General features: G+C 38.1%; 1 long non-coding RNA gene across 1 annotated transcript in view; it reads right to left on the reverse strand.

Annotated features, from left to right (window-relative positions):
- Positions 1 to 515: 515 nt before the first annotated feature.
- Positions 516 to 13,599, reverse strand: part of LOC102499835 (uncharacterized) — a 72,186-nt gene continuing 59,102 nt past the window's right edge. The window contains exons 2-4 of the long non-coding RNA XR_336288.1: positions 3,536 to 3,630; positions 728 to 1,127; positions 516 to 551 (exon numbers count right to left, since the gene is read on the reverse strand). This is a non-coding gene — a long non-coding RNA (uncharacterized LOC102499835). The remainder of the gene's footprint in view (positions 552 to 727; positions 1,128 to 3,535; positions 3,631 to 13,599) is intronic.

Raw genomic sequence — 13,599 nt, forward strand, 5'->3', positions numbered from 1 at the left:
CGCTCACAGGCGGGCGAAACTTAGGGAAACAAGTGTATGCTAGATTTAGCGTCACTCTGCTGGTTCTTAACGCCTATTCTGTAATATTCAGAAGTTAACTAATTTTTATATATGTGATAGTCACAATTCTGACTTTAACCCTATTAAGTTTATGCTATATCTAGAGCAGACTTCATGGTTATAATTATAGAGTAAGACAAAATGAAAGTCTTATACAAGATATACAGAATCAGATAGATGTGATTTTAATATCTGTATTAGTTGTAGTCCTGGCACAGAGGAAAATTTTGAAAAAAATAAGAATAGAGGGGCCAGCAGGTGGCGTGATGATGAAGGTGTTTGAATCCCACAATGACCAACTGTGGTTCAAGTTCTGGACCCAGTGGCTTGAAAATTCCACTGGACATGTGTATGTAAGTGCCCCAAATCCCGAAAGGATAATGGGGGAGAAGGGATTGCAGTGTAACCATACCCAGCGGGAGTGACTTCTCATGTTCCGTTCCCTCTCACTGCTTCCGTCTCTGGTGAGTGCATGTGCCCTGTGGCAAAATCTGAAAATAAATAAATAAGTAAATAAGAATATAGAATTCAGCTAAAAAGATCAAAGACATAGAACAAAACTACACAGAGATACAGGGCTTTCCATGCAATGGTAGTAAAGATCCTCTAGAGGCAGGTAAGAAACATTTTAAGTATCTCAGGAAAGCCAACAAAATGCAAAACTAACCTAAGAGTGAAGATGGTTATATGCAAATAGAGAAGTCCTTGAGAGATGGTGAAACGAAGCAATGTGGGAAGAGCTGGCTGATGTGACTCCAACCCAGGAAGGAGTACTTCAAGTACTTCCGCTTTTTAAATTTAGGATGTCCCCTTTGTCTTCAGTAATATAAGGCTTGAAATGTTTCCTTGGGATCAAAAGCAGAACCCTCATACTGTGCCCACATCTGGGAATTCTCTGGGCCACAGAAATCGTAGGATACCAACTCATTCTAAAAGACCTGATCACTTGAAACCCATTTTATACTTTTGCACAATAGCAAATGTGGCCCGTTTTCATCCGAGAGCGGTGGTGCACACTGGGATAGAATGGTAAACCACAGGGTCCATATCGCCATTGAGTTTAAAATCTAGAAGAGAAAATGGAGAGTAATCCAATAGTTAGACCTATGATACATATTACTTTGTATCTCATCAAGTCTGAAATGTCATCAATTTCCTAAGATATGTTGTTTTGTATCTTTAAGAAATAATAAGATATGTTATTTTGTACCACTGAGAAACAATAACAATAAAATGTTATTTTGTATCATTAAGGGGGGGGGATAGAGGACCGGTGAGTGGCTTGCCATGGTAGTTAAGGTACTGGACTTCTATCATTTGGTCAAATGTGGTCTGAGTCTCAGATCTGTCAGCTTGCTTACTCTTACTTGCTTGCTGGCTTGCTTTTTCTTTCCTGTTTTTCTTTTTCTTTCTTTCTTTTTTTTTTTTATTTTAGAGAGGCTTTTGCTACAAGGCACATGTACTCTCCAGAAAGACAAAGACAAAGAGAGAAAGAGAGAAAGAAAACAAGAGATCACCCCCCAGAGGAACGGCCACACTGCAATCCCTTCTCCTCCCTTCTCCTCTCGGGATCTTGGGCACACATGCACATATGCCTGGCATGAATTTAAACTACCAGGTCTGGGACTCGAACTGCAGCCAACTACATGGGAGTCCAGCGACACAGCCATTTTGCCAACTGCTGATCTTTCTTTTTATTTTCCTTTTTTTTTTTTTTTGAGAGGTTTTTGCCATAGGGCGTGTGCGCTCGCCAGACAGACAGAGAGAGACAGACGAGAAATCCCCCCCCAGGGGGGATGGCCACGCCGCAATCCCTTCTCCTCCATTCTCCTCTCAGGATCTTGGGCAAGCACACGCACGCGCCCGGCGTGAGTTTTAAGCCACGGGGTCGGGGACGCGAACCGTGGTCAACTAGGTGGGAGTCCAGCGACATAGCCATTACACTAACTGCTGGTTCCCTTCTTCTTTTTCTTTTTTAAGAGCGATTTTTTACCACAGGATGTGTGCGCTCACTGGAGAGAGACAGAGATAAAGAGACAGAAAATGTGAAATCATCCCCCACTAGAAATGGCCATGCCACAATCCTTTCTCCTCCATTCTCCTCCTGGGATTTTGCACCTGGCATGGGTTTTAAGTCCCCCGGGTCCAGGGCTCAAATTGTGATCAACTACATGGGAGTCCCGTGATGTAACCATCATGCCATGTGCTGATTCTGTGGCTTGCTTGCTCTCTCTCTCTCTTTCTCTCTTATGAGTATAAGTGCCTTGTAGCAAAATTTTTAAAAATTGAAATATTAATAAATAATTCTTTAAAAAAAAAACTCTGATAAACTCTGGTGCAATACTTTCTTATGACGTTTTTTTAAATGTAAAGATTTGTTTAGATAGGTTTTCATCAAAAAATTCTCTTGATCATAAAGAGTAGAGTACATATCAGTGAAATTGACCAAAAAATACATTCTTTAAATGCTTTGATATTTGCAATCAAACTCCTCTAGGGGTGGCGATGTCACGTCTCCTACCAACACAGATACACACCCACTCTCATTCCCTGTGTTATCAAAAGTGTCATTGTTACAGGGTTCTTTAAAATGCTGTCCAGTTTTGCTTCTGAAATTTCTTCCAAGCCTCTGAACTCCATTCTGTAATTTGGGTACCGGTAATTCTGAGCTGAGCACGTGAAAGGCAATTCTTGTGCTCATGTCTCAGTAACGAAATGCAGCCTGCCCTCACCTGCTGTTGATATCTTTCTTTTCAAGTGCCATAAAGAGATTCATCACTTCCGCACACAAATACGGAGATGCCGTCCTCCCCCACTGATTGTGCATGCTGCATGATGAAATCCACACCACGCTCTTCTTAGGCATTCCTACCCCTGCACTGTACATTTCATTTTACTGCCAAACCTGTGTCATTAAAATATATATATATACATATATGTATATATATTTTAAAACAATCACATTTAACAAGCATAATGCCAAAAAAAAAAATGCACACAACTCTAATTTCCTAGCTCCTTTTAGAGTCATAAGTCAGCAAAGTAGTTGTTAAGTAAACAAGAACACCAGCTTAGCCAAGAGAACAAAGAGTTTTCTGCACTCAATATTGAGATGACAAGTTCAAAAAGGTTTTTAAAAAAATCTCATCATGTTCAGTGACAAAAGGGTCATAATGATCTTGGAAGTAAAATCCTTTGGAGGAATTGTAGTTTTATTGTGCCGATCATAATGTGTCTGAGGAGTAAATAACTCTAGGCAAGGGGATTAATAAATGCAGGCAATTTTCTTAACAAGTTTGGCTTTACAGGGAATGAAAGGAATGTAGGAATTGCTTAGCTACAAGGGTAAGTGGGAAGGAGGGATTCTATTTTTAATATGGGAGGCTCGAACACATGTAAATGCCATGAGGAAGAATCTAGTGAAATGGGAAAGTGGCAGAAGAAGAGAAAAAGTAGGATAATTATTGTACCATACCTGAGAGAGTTATGGGCAATGGGTCAGGAGTAGTCCTTGGGATACTTTTGCCTTTTTTGAGATGAAGTATTGAATGATGGTCAAGATCACAGACTCTGGAATTAGACAATTCATGTAAAAATATCACTGCTCAGTTCTAGAGCATCTTGAGCAAGTTAATTAAGCACTCTGTAGCTCAGTTTCTTAATCTAAAATATGGAGATAGATAATGGTACCTATCACACAGGACTGTTGCAAGAATTACATAAATGGCTATTTGTAAACTTCATAGAATTTTATATAATACATATTAAGCATTTAATAAATCTTTGCTGGATGCCAGCTGGTAGTGAGGTGATTAAGGTGCTGGATTCCCACATAGCCAACTGCAATTCGATTCCTGGACGTGGCACCTTGAAAATCACTCAGGCACATGTGCGTGCATGTCCAAAATGTCAGGAGGAAAATAGAGAAGTAATTGCAGTGTGATCATTATCCTGGGGGCGGGGGGTGATTTCCCACTTTCTCTCTCTCTGCCTCTCTCTGGCAAGTGCACATGCCCTATGACGAAAAACTAAACATAAATAAATTAATTTTTAAAATAATCTTTACTGTTATCATCATAGTAAGCACATTTCAATTATGCATTCTGGGAACTTGCTACTTCAAGTTGCAATTACTGTTTAAGGGCCATTGGATCACACTCATTATGTCAGAGTTACCCTGAAATGTGTGGCATAACTTGTTATTGGTATATTTAACAGAATTATGCTTTTCATCATCCCTACAAATCTATCACAGATTTAAAAAGCAGAAAAGCAATTTAATAAACAGGGAACTCGGCTCTCACTTTTGATCTCATCTAAAAAATATGAATTTACAAAATGCTATTTTCTTTATGGTTGGCGAAGATGATTTTCTGATATTTCTCATATGAAAACTTAGAAATATTTGGGGGGAAATCGTCAAATAAGTTCATGGAAAGTGCCTATGATAAAGAAATGATTCACGGGTTTCAAAACTTTCTGCAACTGAATATACTCATACTTTTATTCCACCTTCCATGGACTTTTTGAAGTTCTTGCCTATATACATATTTTTAAAATTTATTTATTGTACATTTTCCCACAAATACTTACTTTACATATATTTTTGCTCATACGCCATAGTTCTTGACAGTTAACGAACAACTTTCAAAATTTCCCCAAATCCTGAATTTTAAAGATAACTTTCAAAAGGCTTGTTATATTTTTGTTTGTGACTCTAGAACAACAGACACAGTATGCCTTTAAATATTTTTGAGAAAATATTTACATGTCGACTACTCAAACTGTTGAGAAGTGAACACCACCCAACACACAATTCACACATGAACCTTCCCAACTTGGTTCTGCCTACCAAGAACTCTGTGGTTTGCCATCTGCTAGCAAAGATCAGTTTCTTTTTCTTCCTTTAAAGTCTTCCTCGACGTAATCCTCTGGTTGTGGCTGCTCTTTTGCAATCTCTACTGATTAAAATGCTGGGCTGGAAAAGTCCAGGTTATTTTATGGTAGGAAATCATTATGGCTTCTCTAATCCTCTCTGCCAGGCAAAACTGTTTATGGTGCCAGGCCATTCTTTCCAAGAGCTTCTGTCCACGTTCTTGAGATCTACCTTAGTTCCATAGTTTTCTGGTTGTATCTTCAGAATGACATTCCAGTCAAAACCCTGGCAATGTCGAGTATTTCCAATTTCTTATGCAAGGCAACAGGTATTATTGAACTTATGCATATAACTCTTCTGCCACAAAATAATACTCACAGATATTTTCCAATTCTAGGAAGGGAGCAAAGTTTATGTTTCAATTTAAAAACAAGAAACAATCAAGCAAAAAAAGAAACATTTCAACAAATTGCTGAACCTATCAACAACTTGAAAGAAAGCAAAATCTTAAATCTGGAAAAAAAAAGGCATAGTAAAAAAATTAGTAATGTTTTAGACAAAAGTTCTAAAATTCTATTTCACCAGTTCAGTCTCATGTAATCTCTCTTCTGTTGAATTTGCAGTGTTACTGTGGTCCAATTTTTCTGTTTAAATCCTGGAAGTTAACATTCAAAGTCATTATTGATATTTTCAGACTTGTCCCTAGCATTTTTTTGGTTGCACTTTGTTCCCTTACTTCTGTCTGTGTGTCTTTAGTTTTTCTGGTAAAGCACTCCTTTCAGAACTTTTGTAAGAGCTGCTCTGGTGTTGGTAAACTCTTTCAGGTTTTGTTTATCCGAGGTTGCTTTTATCTTGCCAATTTTAGTATCTTCTCTTTGTGGATTTTGCCAATCTGGCCATGACGTACCTTAGAGAAGATCTTCTGGGGTTGATTCTACTAGGGGTCCTTTGTATTTCTTGGGTCTGGATATTTGAATGCCTCTCTAGGTTTGGAAAGTTTTCTTCCAGGATTTCATGGAATAGATTATCAATGCCTTTACTAGTTTCTTTACCTTCTGGGATACTGATTTTCTGGATGTTTGGGTGCTTAATGGTATCTAGTATTTCTTGTATACTATGCGCATTTAGGGGAGTTATTTTCTCATTGTTTTGGTGACCTTTTCCAGGTCAGGGGTTTTGTCTTCAACATCTAAGATTTGATCTTCTGCATGGTCCAATCTGCTTTTAATACTTTCGAGAGAAGTTTTGATTTCCTGTATTACAACTTTCACCTACAAACAGCTCCATTTGATTCTTTTTTTATGGTGTGTATTTCTTCTTTCAAATTGTGAAAGAACTTCCTCACCTCCTGGAACTTGTCTCTTTTCCCTTGTACCTTTTGGAGTTCATTGTCTCTCATCTTTTGCATCTTGTTTAGTTTTGTCACTATGAATATTCTGAATTTTTCATCAGACATTTCTACAAGTTCTATTGTGCTATCTGTGGATGATGAAAGGTTGTTCTTTTCCCCTAAGGAGAGAGCTTTTCTTGGTTGCTCTTGTTTCTTGTGCCTCTGTGGTGGTTTCTGGTTATCTGATGGATTATATGTTTCTTCTTAATTTCTTAGAGTTAATTCTAAGTGTTCAGAGTTGTGTGGCAGGAGGTAATCCACAATCTCCTGCAGTTCCATTTTCCTGATGCTCACCAAACAACCTACACTTCTGACTTTGGATCTAGATATTACAAAGGCTTCACAGTTTCTAGGGAATGGGTGCACCTGAGCTGAGCTGCAGGGTTTCAGCTGAGAGTTCAGAGGCACGTGGGAGGGGATGAGCCATGCTCTTTGCAGCTCCGTACTTCTCCCTGCTGCTCACTCCGCAGTCTCTCTTTTCTCAATTTTAGTCATTTTGTGGTGTATTCACTTTTAGCTGATTGCTTAGAGATGGTTTCTGTGACTGTAAGATCACGTGCTTCCCTTTACTATAAGGTACTTCTGAGACAATTTCTCTCCTCTACTGTGTTTTGCAACGTGGTATCCACAGAAAGAGATACTGAGTTCAGGTTTATAAAGAGGAGTTTCTTCCTTACAACAGCAGGTTCAGTAAGGGTTGGGGATTTCTATTACCTGAAAGCATTCAAATGCTTGGCGACTGTGCACCTAGGCCTGTCCAGACACTCAGTGTGTGGAAGCTGAAGAGCAGAGTGAGAAAGGAAGGTGAAAAACAATAAAAGAAAAGAAAACAAGAAAAGGAAAAGAAAACGAAGGGGAAAAAAAGAGGGAAAAAAGTTTTCTTTAACAGCAAAAAATGAAAACCAGGTGGCCCTTCAACATGGCAGGACACACCTCAGATTGAAATGGCTTCCATCTGAGCATTTTTGAGGTCTGGAAGATGGAGTATAGAGCAGAGATTCAGTCACCTTGGTCCCCAAACATGGCAGAACACACCTCACCTATATGAACATTTAATTAGCTTGGAAGAAGTTTGAAGTAGCAGTAGAAGCATATGTTTGCGACCCAACAGAGTTAGGTTTAAACGGAAGTCCAATTGCTTGCTATCCATGTACCATTGAATGAATTACTATAATCTCTCCAGTTCTGCCTCAGATGGTTCTTGTAAGCATTAAATGTGAAAATGCATGCAAAATCCTTAGTAGAGAATCTGACACATTATCAGTGCACAATCATATCAAGGTTATCAGTGTTTTGTTGGCAGTATTTAGATGAATTGACATTGTGAAGTATAACAAGGAAATATGTTGATTTTGTTAATCAAAAGAGGTCAAATAATACAGTCAGCAAAAAATGGACACATAATGGTTGTGGAATAGATCAAAGCAGACATACATAATGCCACCACATAGAAATCCCCCAGGGCATTCTGTAACATAATCCATTAGAAATGCTTGACATAGGCCAGAGGTGGTAGAATGGTTATGGTGTTGTACTTGCAAATGGATCATGCAGGTTTGAGTCCTGGATCTGGTGACACGAAACACACGGGGCACATGAGCATGTGTGCCCAAAATTCCAAGAGGACAATGGAGGAGAAGGGATTGCGGTATAGCCATACCCCCTGGGGGGTGATTTCTCATTTTCTGTTTCTCTATGGCAAGCACATGTGCCCTATAACAAAAATCTCTCTTAAAATAAAAAAGAAAAAAAGAAATGCTTTGGGGGTGAGAGGGCAAATAAACTTTGGAAGGAAAACCATATTACTGATTAACTTCAAAGACAGTCATACATCTTTGTTCTAAATCCAGTTTTAATTGATTGTGAAATAAAACTTTAAAATTTTGAAATGTACTTTTTCCATTTTCAAATAGAATATGAAATAGACCATTGCAGTATTTTTCCCACTACAAACATTATGAAATAGCCAAAAAAATTCAAGTATTATGATTTCATATTTTCTGTTTCCTTAGTAATATATTTGAAATTTTTACCATATTCATATCTTCAGTTCTGAGATAAACATGACATAATACTATACATTAAGATTTTTAAAAGGTGGAACCAACAGTTAGTGTAATGGCTATGTTGCTGGACTCCCATGTAGTTGACCGTGATTCGAGTCCTGGACCCAATGGCTTAAACTCACGCCGGGCGCATGTGCGTGCGTGCCCAAGATCCCAAGAGGAGAATGGAGGAGAAGGGATTGAAGCATGGGCATCCTCCCCCAGAGGGGTGAGTTCTCACTTTCTGTCTCTCTGTTTCTCTCTGTCTTTCTGGCAAGCACACACACCCTATAGCAAAAAGCTCTCAAAAAAAAAAAAAAAAAGATTTTTAAAAGGTATGACAATTAAATTTTGACTTTTCAAAATTAATATGAATACTTTAAAATATATGACATGAAATTTCCTCACAATTAAAAGGTTATGAATTTATAATAATATGTATAACAAATATACATTTATAACAATATACTTTATGTATTAAAGTTTATCATTAGGACTAGCTTTAAAATTTCTAATACTAAATAACCTCAAAGCTCAGGTTAAAGAAGTTATATTTGGGCCAGAAGGTGGCATGGTGGTAACGGCAATGGACTCCCACATGGTCAGCTGCAGTTTGAGTCTCAGATCAGGTGGCTTCAAACTCCCTGTGGGTGCATGTGAGTGCGTTTCCCAAATCCTGAGAGTAGAATGGAGGAGAAGGGATTGTGACATGGCCATCCTTGCTGTGGGAGTGATTTCTCACTTTCCCTCTGTCTATGTCGCTCTCCTGTGAACACATGTGCCCTATGTACATATTCTCAGTAACTTTAATTTTCTCAGTTCCAGTCTGAAATATTTCTCAATTGAACTTCTCACTCATGTGTTGGTTTCAGTTACTGCCTTCATTCCTACCATGTAGTTTCTCAAAATAAGAACAATGACATCAAGAGCACACAAACCAGCAAACAAAACCCAAACAAGCAAAACAAACCAGAGAATTGTAAAGACCCAAGAATGTAACATTGAATCCAAGAAGAAGAAAGTAGCCAGTTCTTGGGAACAACTGAGACTGAAAATGGAAAGGTACCTTTTCTCCTGACTCTCGTATCCCTGTTTGCTCAACCATAATCTCCTCTACCTTCTCTCTTGATTTTCTTTGCTTTCAAGCCCACATAGTGGCTTATAGTCATCCAGGATTCTCAGGTTTATAAGATATAGTTCCATCTGCAGAATGTTCTCACACCCATTAAATTCCTAAGAGAGCCTGAGTGGTCTGATTTGGTCCAAGTTGACACGTTGAATCCGTTTGGTTCTTGTACAGGGCATAGAACTATTTCTGTCCCTCACCAGTGCGGTTGCCATGTGTCCCTACAGGAGAGAGATAATTTTCCAAAGATATCTCACTTTCTATCCTGATTTCTTTTATGGCCTAAAAATTCTAGAAATTCCTTTTAAATGATTTTTAAATGACATGTAATAACTGTACATTTTTATGAGGTACAGTGTGATTTTTTCACTACATGATCTTTTTTGAAATTCCTTTTGCACTCACAGTATTCAACTCATAGAGTTATAGAACTAAAAGGCACTCTTAAAGAAACTGAGCTTCTAAGAGGTAGAAATTTTTATTTTTTAGAATTGTTTATTGTTATTTACTGCTAGAGTTATTATTATTTTAAAATTTTGCTACAGAGCATATGTGCTGAGCACAGAGAGACACACAGAGAGAAAGAGAGAGAAAGAGAGAGAGAGAGAGAGAGATAGAGAAATTATGAAAGAAAGCAAGCCACCAGGTCCCAGACTTGAACCATGTTCGGTCATGTGGGAGTCCAGTTCCTTATCCACCACACCACTGCTGGCCTCTCCCCCCAATTTTTTTTCCGATTATCCTGAGTTATCTACTTGTATAGTAGATAGGGAATTTCAATTAATTCTTTGCTCTTACCAAATTGATATATCTTAACTATATCTAGGGTTTTTTTTTGTTTTTTTTTTTTTGTTTTTAGGTTTTTGAGGTTTTTGCTACAGGGCACATGTGCTTGCCAGAAAAACAGAGAGAGACAGAGAAATAGAAAGCAAGAAATCACCCCCCAGGGGGATGGCCACACCGCAATCCCTTCTCCTCCATCTTCTCTTGGGATTTTGGGCACGCACGCACATGCGCCTGGAGTGAGTTTAAGCCACCATGTCTGCAACTCGAACCATGGTCGACTACATGGGAGTTCAGCGACATAGCCATTACGCTAACTGCTGGTCCCAACTATATCTAGTATTATTAGATAAAAAAGCTAACTCAAAATGTCTCTGTTGAGTGAGAACATGTTCTAAACCTTTAATTTTCATTTTATTACAATAGAAATGAGTTATTTCATTGTATCATTTTTCTCCCAAAGATTTTAGAAGTCTTACAATCCTCATATTTTCAGTCATATTCTGAAAACATGTGGCTAATGTTATTTTTCATTACATTGCCAGCAGCTGAAAATGAGCCAGAGAAATTAAATAGCTTTATAAAAGTTGTTGATCAATATTGTTTCTTTGGTCAAAAGTTAGTACCAAAATTACTGATGTTCATTAACAGACTGGATCTTTCAGAAGCCTATGTTAATATTTATACTGTGAATAGGGTTATTCACGAGGCATAATACTTCATAGTAGGTAATTCACAAGGCACAATACTTCATAGTATGCCACCATATACATGTTCAGTCATTTTGTATGTGTGTGTGTTTCTTCCTGAACAGCCTTTTAATTAGCTGATATTCTGTGTTAGAACCTTCAATTAACAAAAAGAGTTAAAAGGCTGAATGTTTCATAAAATGTTTGGTTTAAAGATTTATTGCAGAGTCTGCTGGTGGTGTGGTGGTTAAGGTGGCTGGTTCTCACATGGCTGACTGTATGGGTTCAGTCTCAGACCCTGTGTCTTAAGAAACTTGCTAGGTATTTGTGTGTGCGTGTGTGTGTGTGTGTGTGTGTGTGCCCATAATCTCAAAAGGAGAGAGAAATGGAGGAGAAGAGACTGCAGTGTGACCATCCTCCCCGCACGGGGGGGTTGTTTTCTCACTTTCCTTCTGTCTCTGTCTCAAACTGAAAAGAAAAAGGAACTGAAAACGTGAAAGGGAAAAGAGAAAAATAATGATAAAAATAAGTATAGTTCGTTGGGAGCCAGCAATTAGCGTAATGGCTATGTTGCTGGACTCCCACATAGTCGACCGCGGTTCGCATCCTGGACCCGGTGGCTTAAAACTCACACCGGGCGCGTGTGCGTGCGTGCCCAAGATCCCGAGAGGAGAATGGAGGAGAGAGGATTGCGGCGTGACCATCCCCTCTAGGGGGTGAATTCTCACTTTCTGTCTCTCTGTCTGTCTGGCGAGCGCACACGCCATATAGCGAAAACCTCTCAAAAAAAAAAAAAAGTATAGTTCGCTAATGATACAGTACTGTTGAGCATTTAATTATATGTATTATTATAATGCATATTTTGATAATAATATCTATTGACCTCCCTCAGTGTGCAGGGTATGAGAGAAAATGGAGAATAAAACCACTGCCAGGGTCTAGCCATGGTGACTTGTACAACAGGGTGTTGACGTGGGTACTAGAGCTACTTGGGAAAGAGGGGATTAAGATCCAAGTCCACCTGAACACGTCAAGTGCCCTTGTGGTCCTGGAAGTCTGGGTGAGGATCTCTGGGAAGTACCCCCATCCGAGTACCACACTCTCTTGTAAAAGAAATCAAATGTAAAAAAAAAAAAAAAAAATTAACTTTCCTTCAAGTGGATTACATCTCTAATGGGTAAATATAGAATTTGATTTATGTAGACTTACAAAAGATCCAAAATTTTTAAAAAGCTATTTATCTATTTGTTGTGATTTCAAGTTGCTGGGTTGGACACTTGAACCAGTCAGCCAATGTGGAATCCAGCACTTTCACTCCACCACCTGCTGGCCCTAAAAGATATCAATTAATGAGACATTTTTGGCTTGATAACAAAGATCCTGAATGCTCTTTACAGAACTTACTGCTATATCCACCCCCATGCTTTACTCCTTGCATGGTGTAAATGTTCATATTTTTTTGATGATTTCATACTGGAAGATTATCTACTGAAATAAACAGCAACAAAACAATTTAATGTTCTCTTCCCCTATCCAAAGACTAGATTTTACTAACAAATAATTACATGTGTAAATTATAGTGATATTCTATATTAAAAGATTTTGGAGAGTTAAGTATATGTATACTTTATTTTGCATTTCTTGATTGTTAAATATTGCTATGCTCCCCTTTTAAATAATAGCTCACAGATATTATGCTATAAAATGTGATAAATACATCCTTTTATGCACAGATGGATATCTGGTCTACAATGGATGATGGTAAAAGTTATAGCTATGCTTAAAAATAAATTTTATCAACATTAAGTTCACTTGTACTCATAGAGATATCCGAAATGAGATATAAAAATTAGATTTCTTCCTAGAAGTTATTTTTTTGTTTGTTTGTTCGTTTTTGTTTTTTAAGTTCGAAATTAGTTTACCTTTTGAATGAATTGGCTACTTGTACAACATTATTGCCAGCGGGAAAGGCATATCACTTTGAATGAAAAAAATACAGTAAATTTTAATGAGCATTTATAGTAATGACCAGTTAACAGCCTTTAGCCTATAACATGGAAGCAAATCTATTTGAACTTCTATTTTCCCAGTTATACATGGAATTTAAATTCCTGTATTTTTGTTTGTTTGTTTTTAGAGAGATTTTTTGCTATAGGACATGTGCATTTGCTAGAGAGACAAAGAAAAAGAGAGACAGAAAGGAAGAAATCGCCCCCCAGGGTGGATGGCCACACCACAATCCTTGTTCCTCCATTCTCCTCTTGGGATTTTGAGCATGCATGCACACATGCCTGGTGTGATTTTCAAGTGGTTGGGTTGTGGACTCAAACCACAGTTGGCCAACACTTGACTACTATGCCACCTGCTGGCCTTAAATTCCTGGATTTTTAATTTTCTTATGATCCAAAATTGCAAATGTTCAAATTTTCTTTTTCATATCTCTTTTATTATACAATATAAAAAGGAAAATAGAATGAAAGAAGAGTAATTAATTTCATTCCTCCTCTTAAACTTTGTAAGAGCTCTGGGGAACCAGCAGTTAGCAAAATGGCTGTTGATGGACTCCCATGTAGTCGACCGCGGTTCGTGTCCCGGACCCGGTGGCTTAAAACTCACGCCGGGCACGTGTG

Source organism: Tupaia chinensis, unplaced genomic scaffold, assembly GCF_000334495.1.
Source record: "Tupaia chinensis unplaced genomic scaffold, TupChi_1.0 Scaffold000687_1, whole genome shotgun sequence".
Classification (NCBI taxonomy): domain Eukaryota; kingdom Metazoa; phylum Chordata; class Mammalia; order Scandentia; family Tupaiidae; genus Tupaia; species Tupaia belangeri.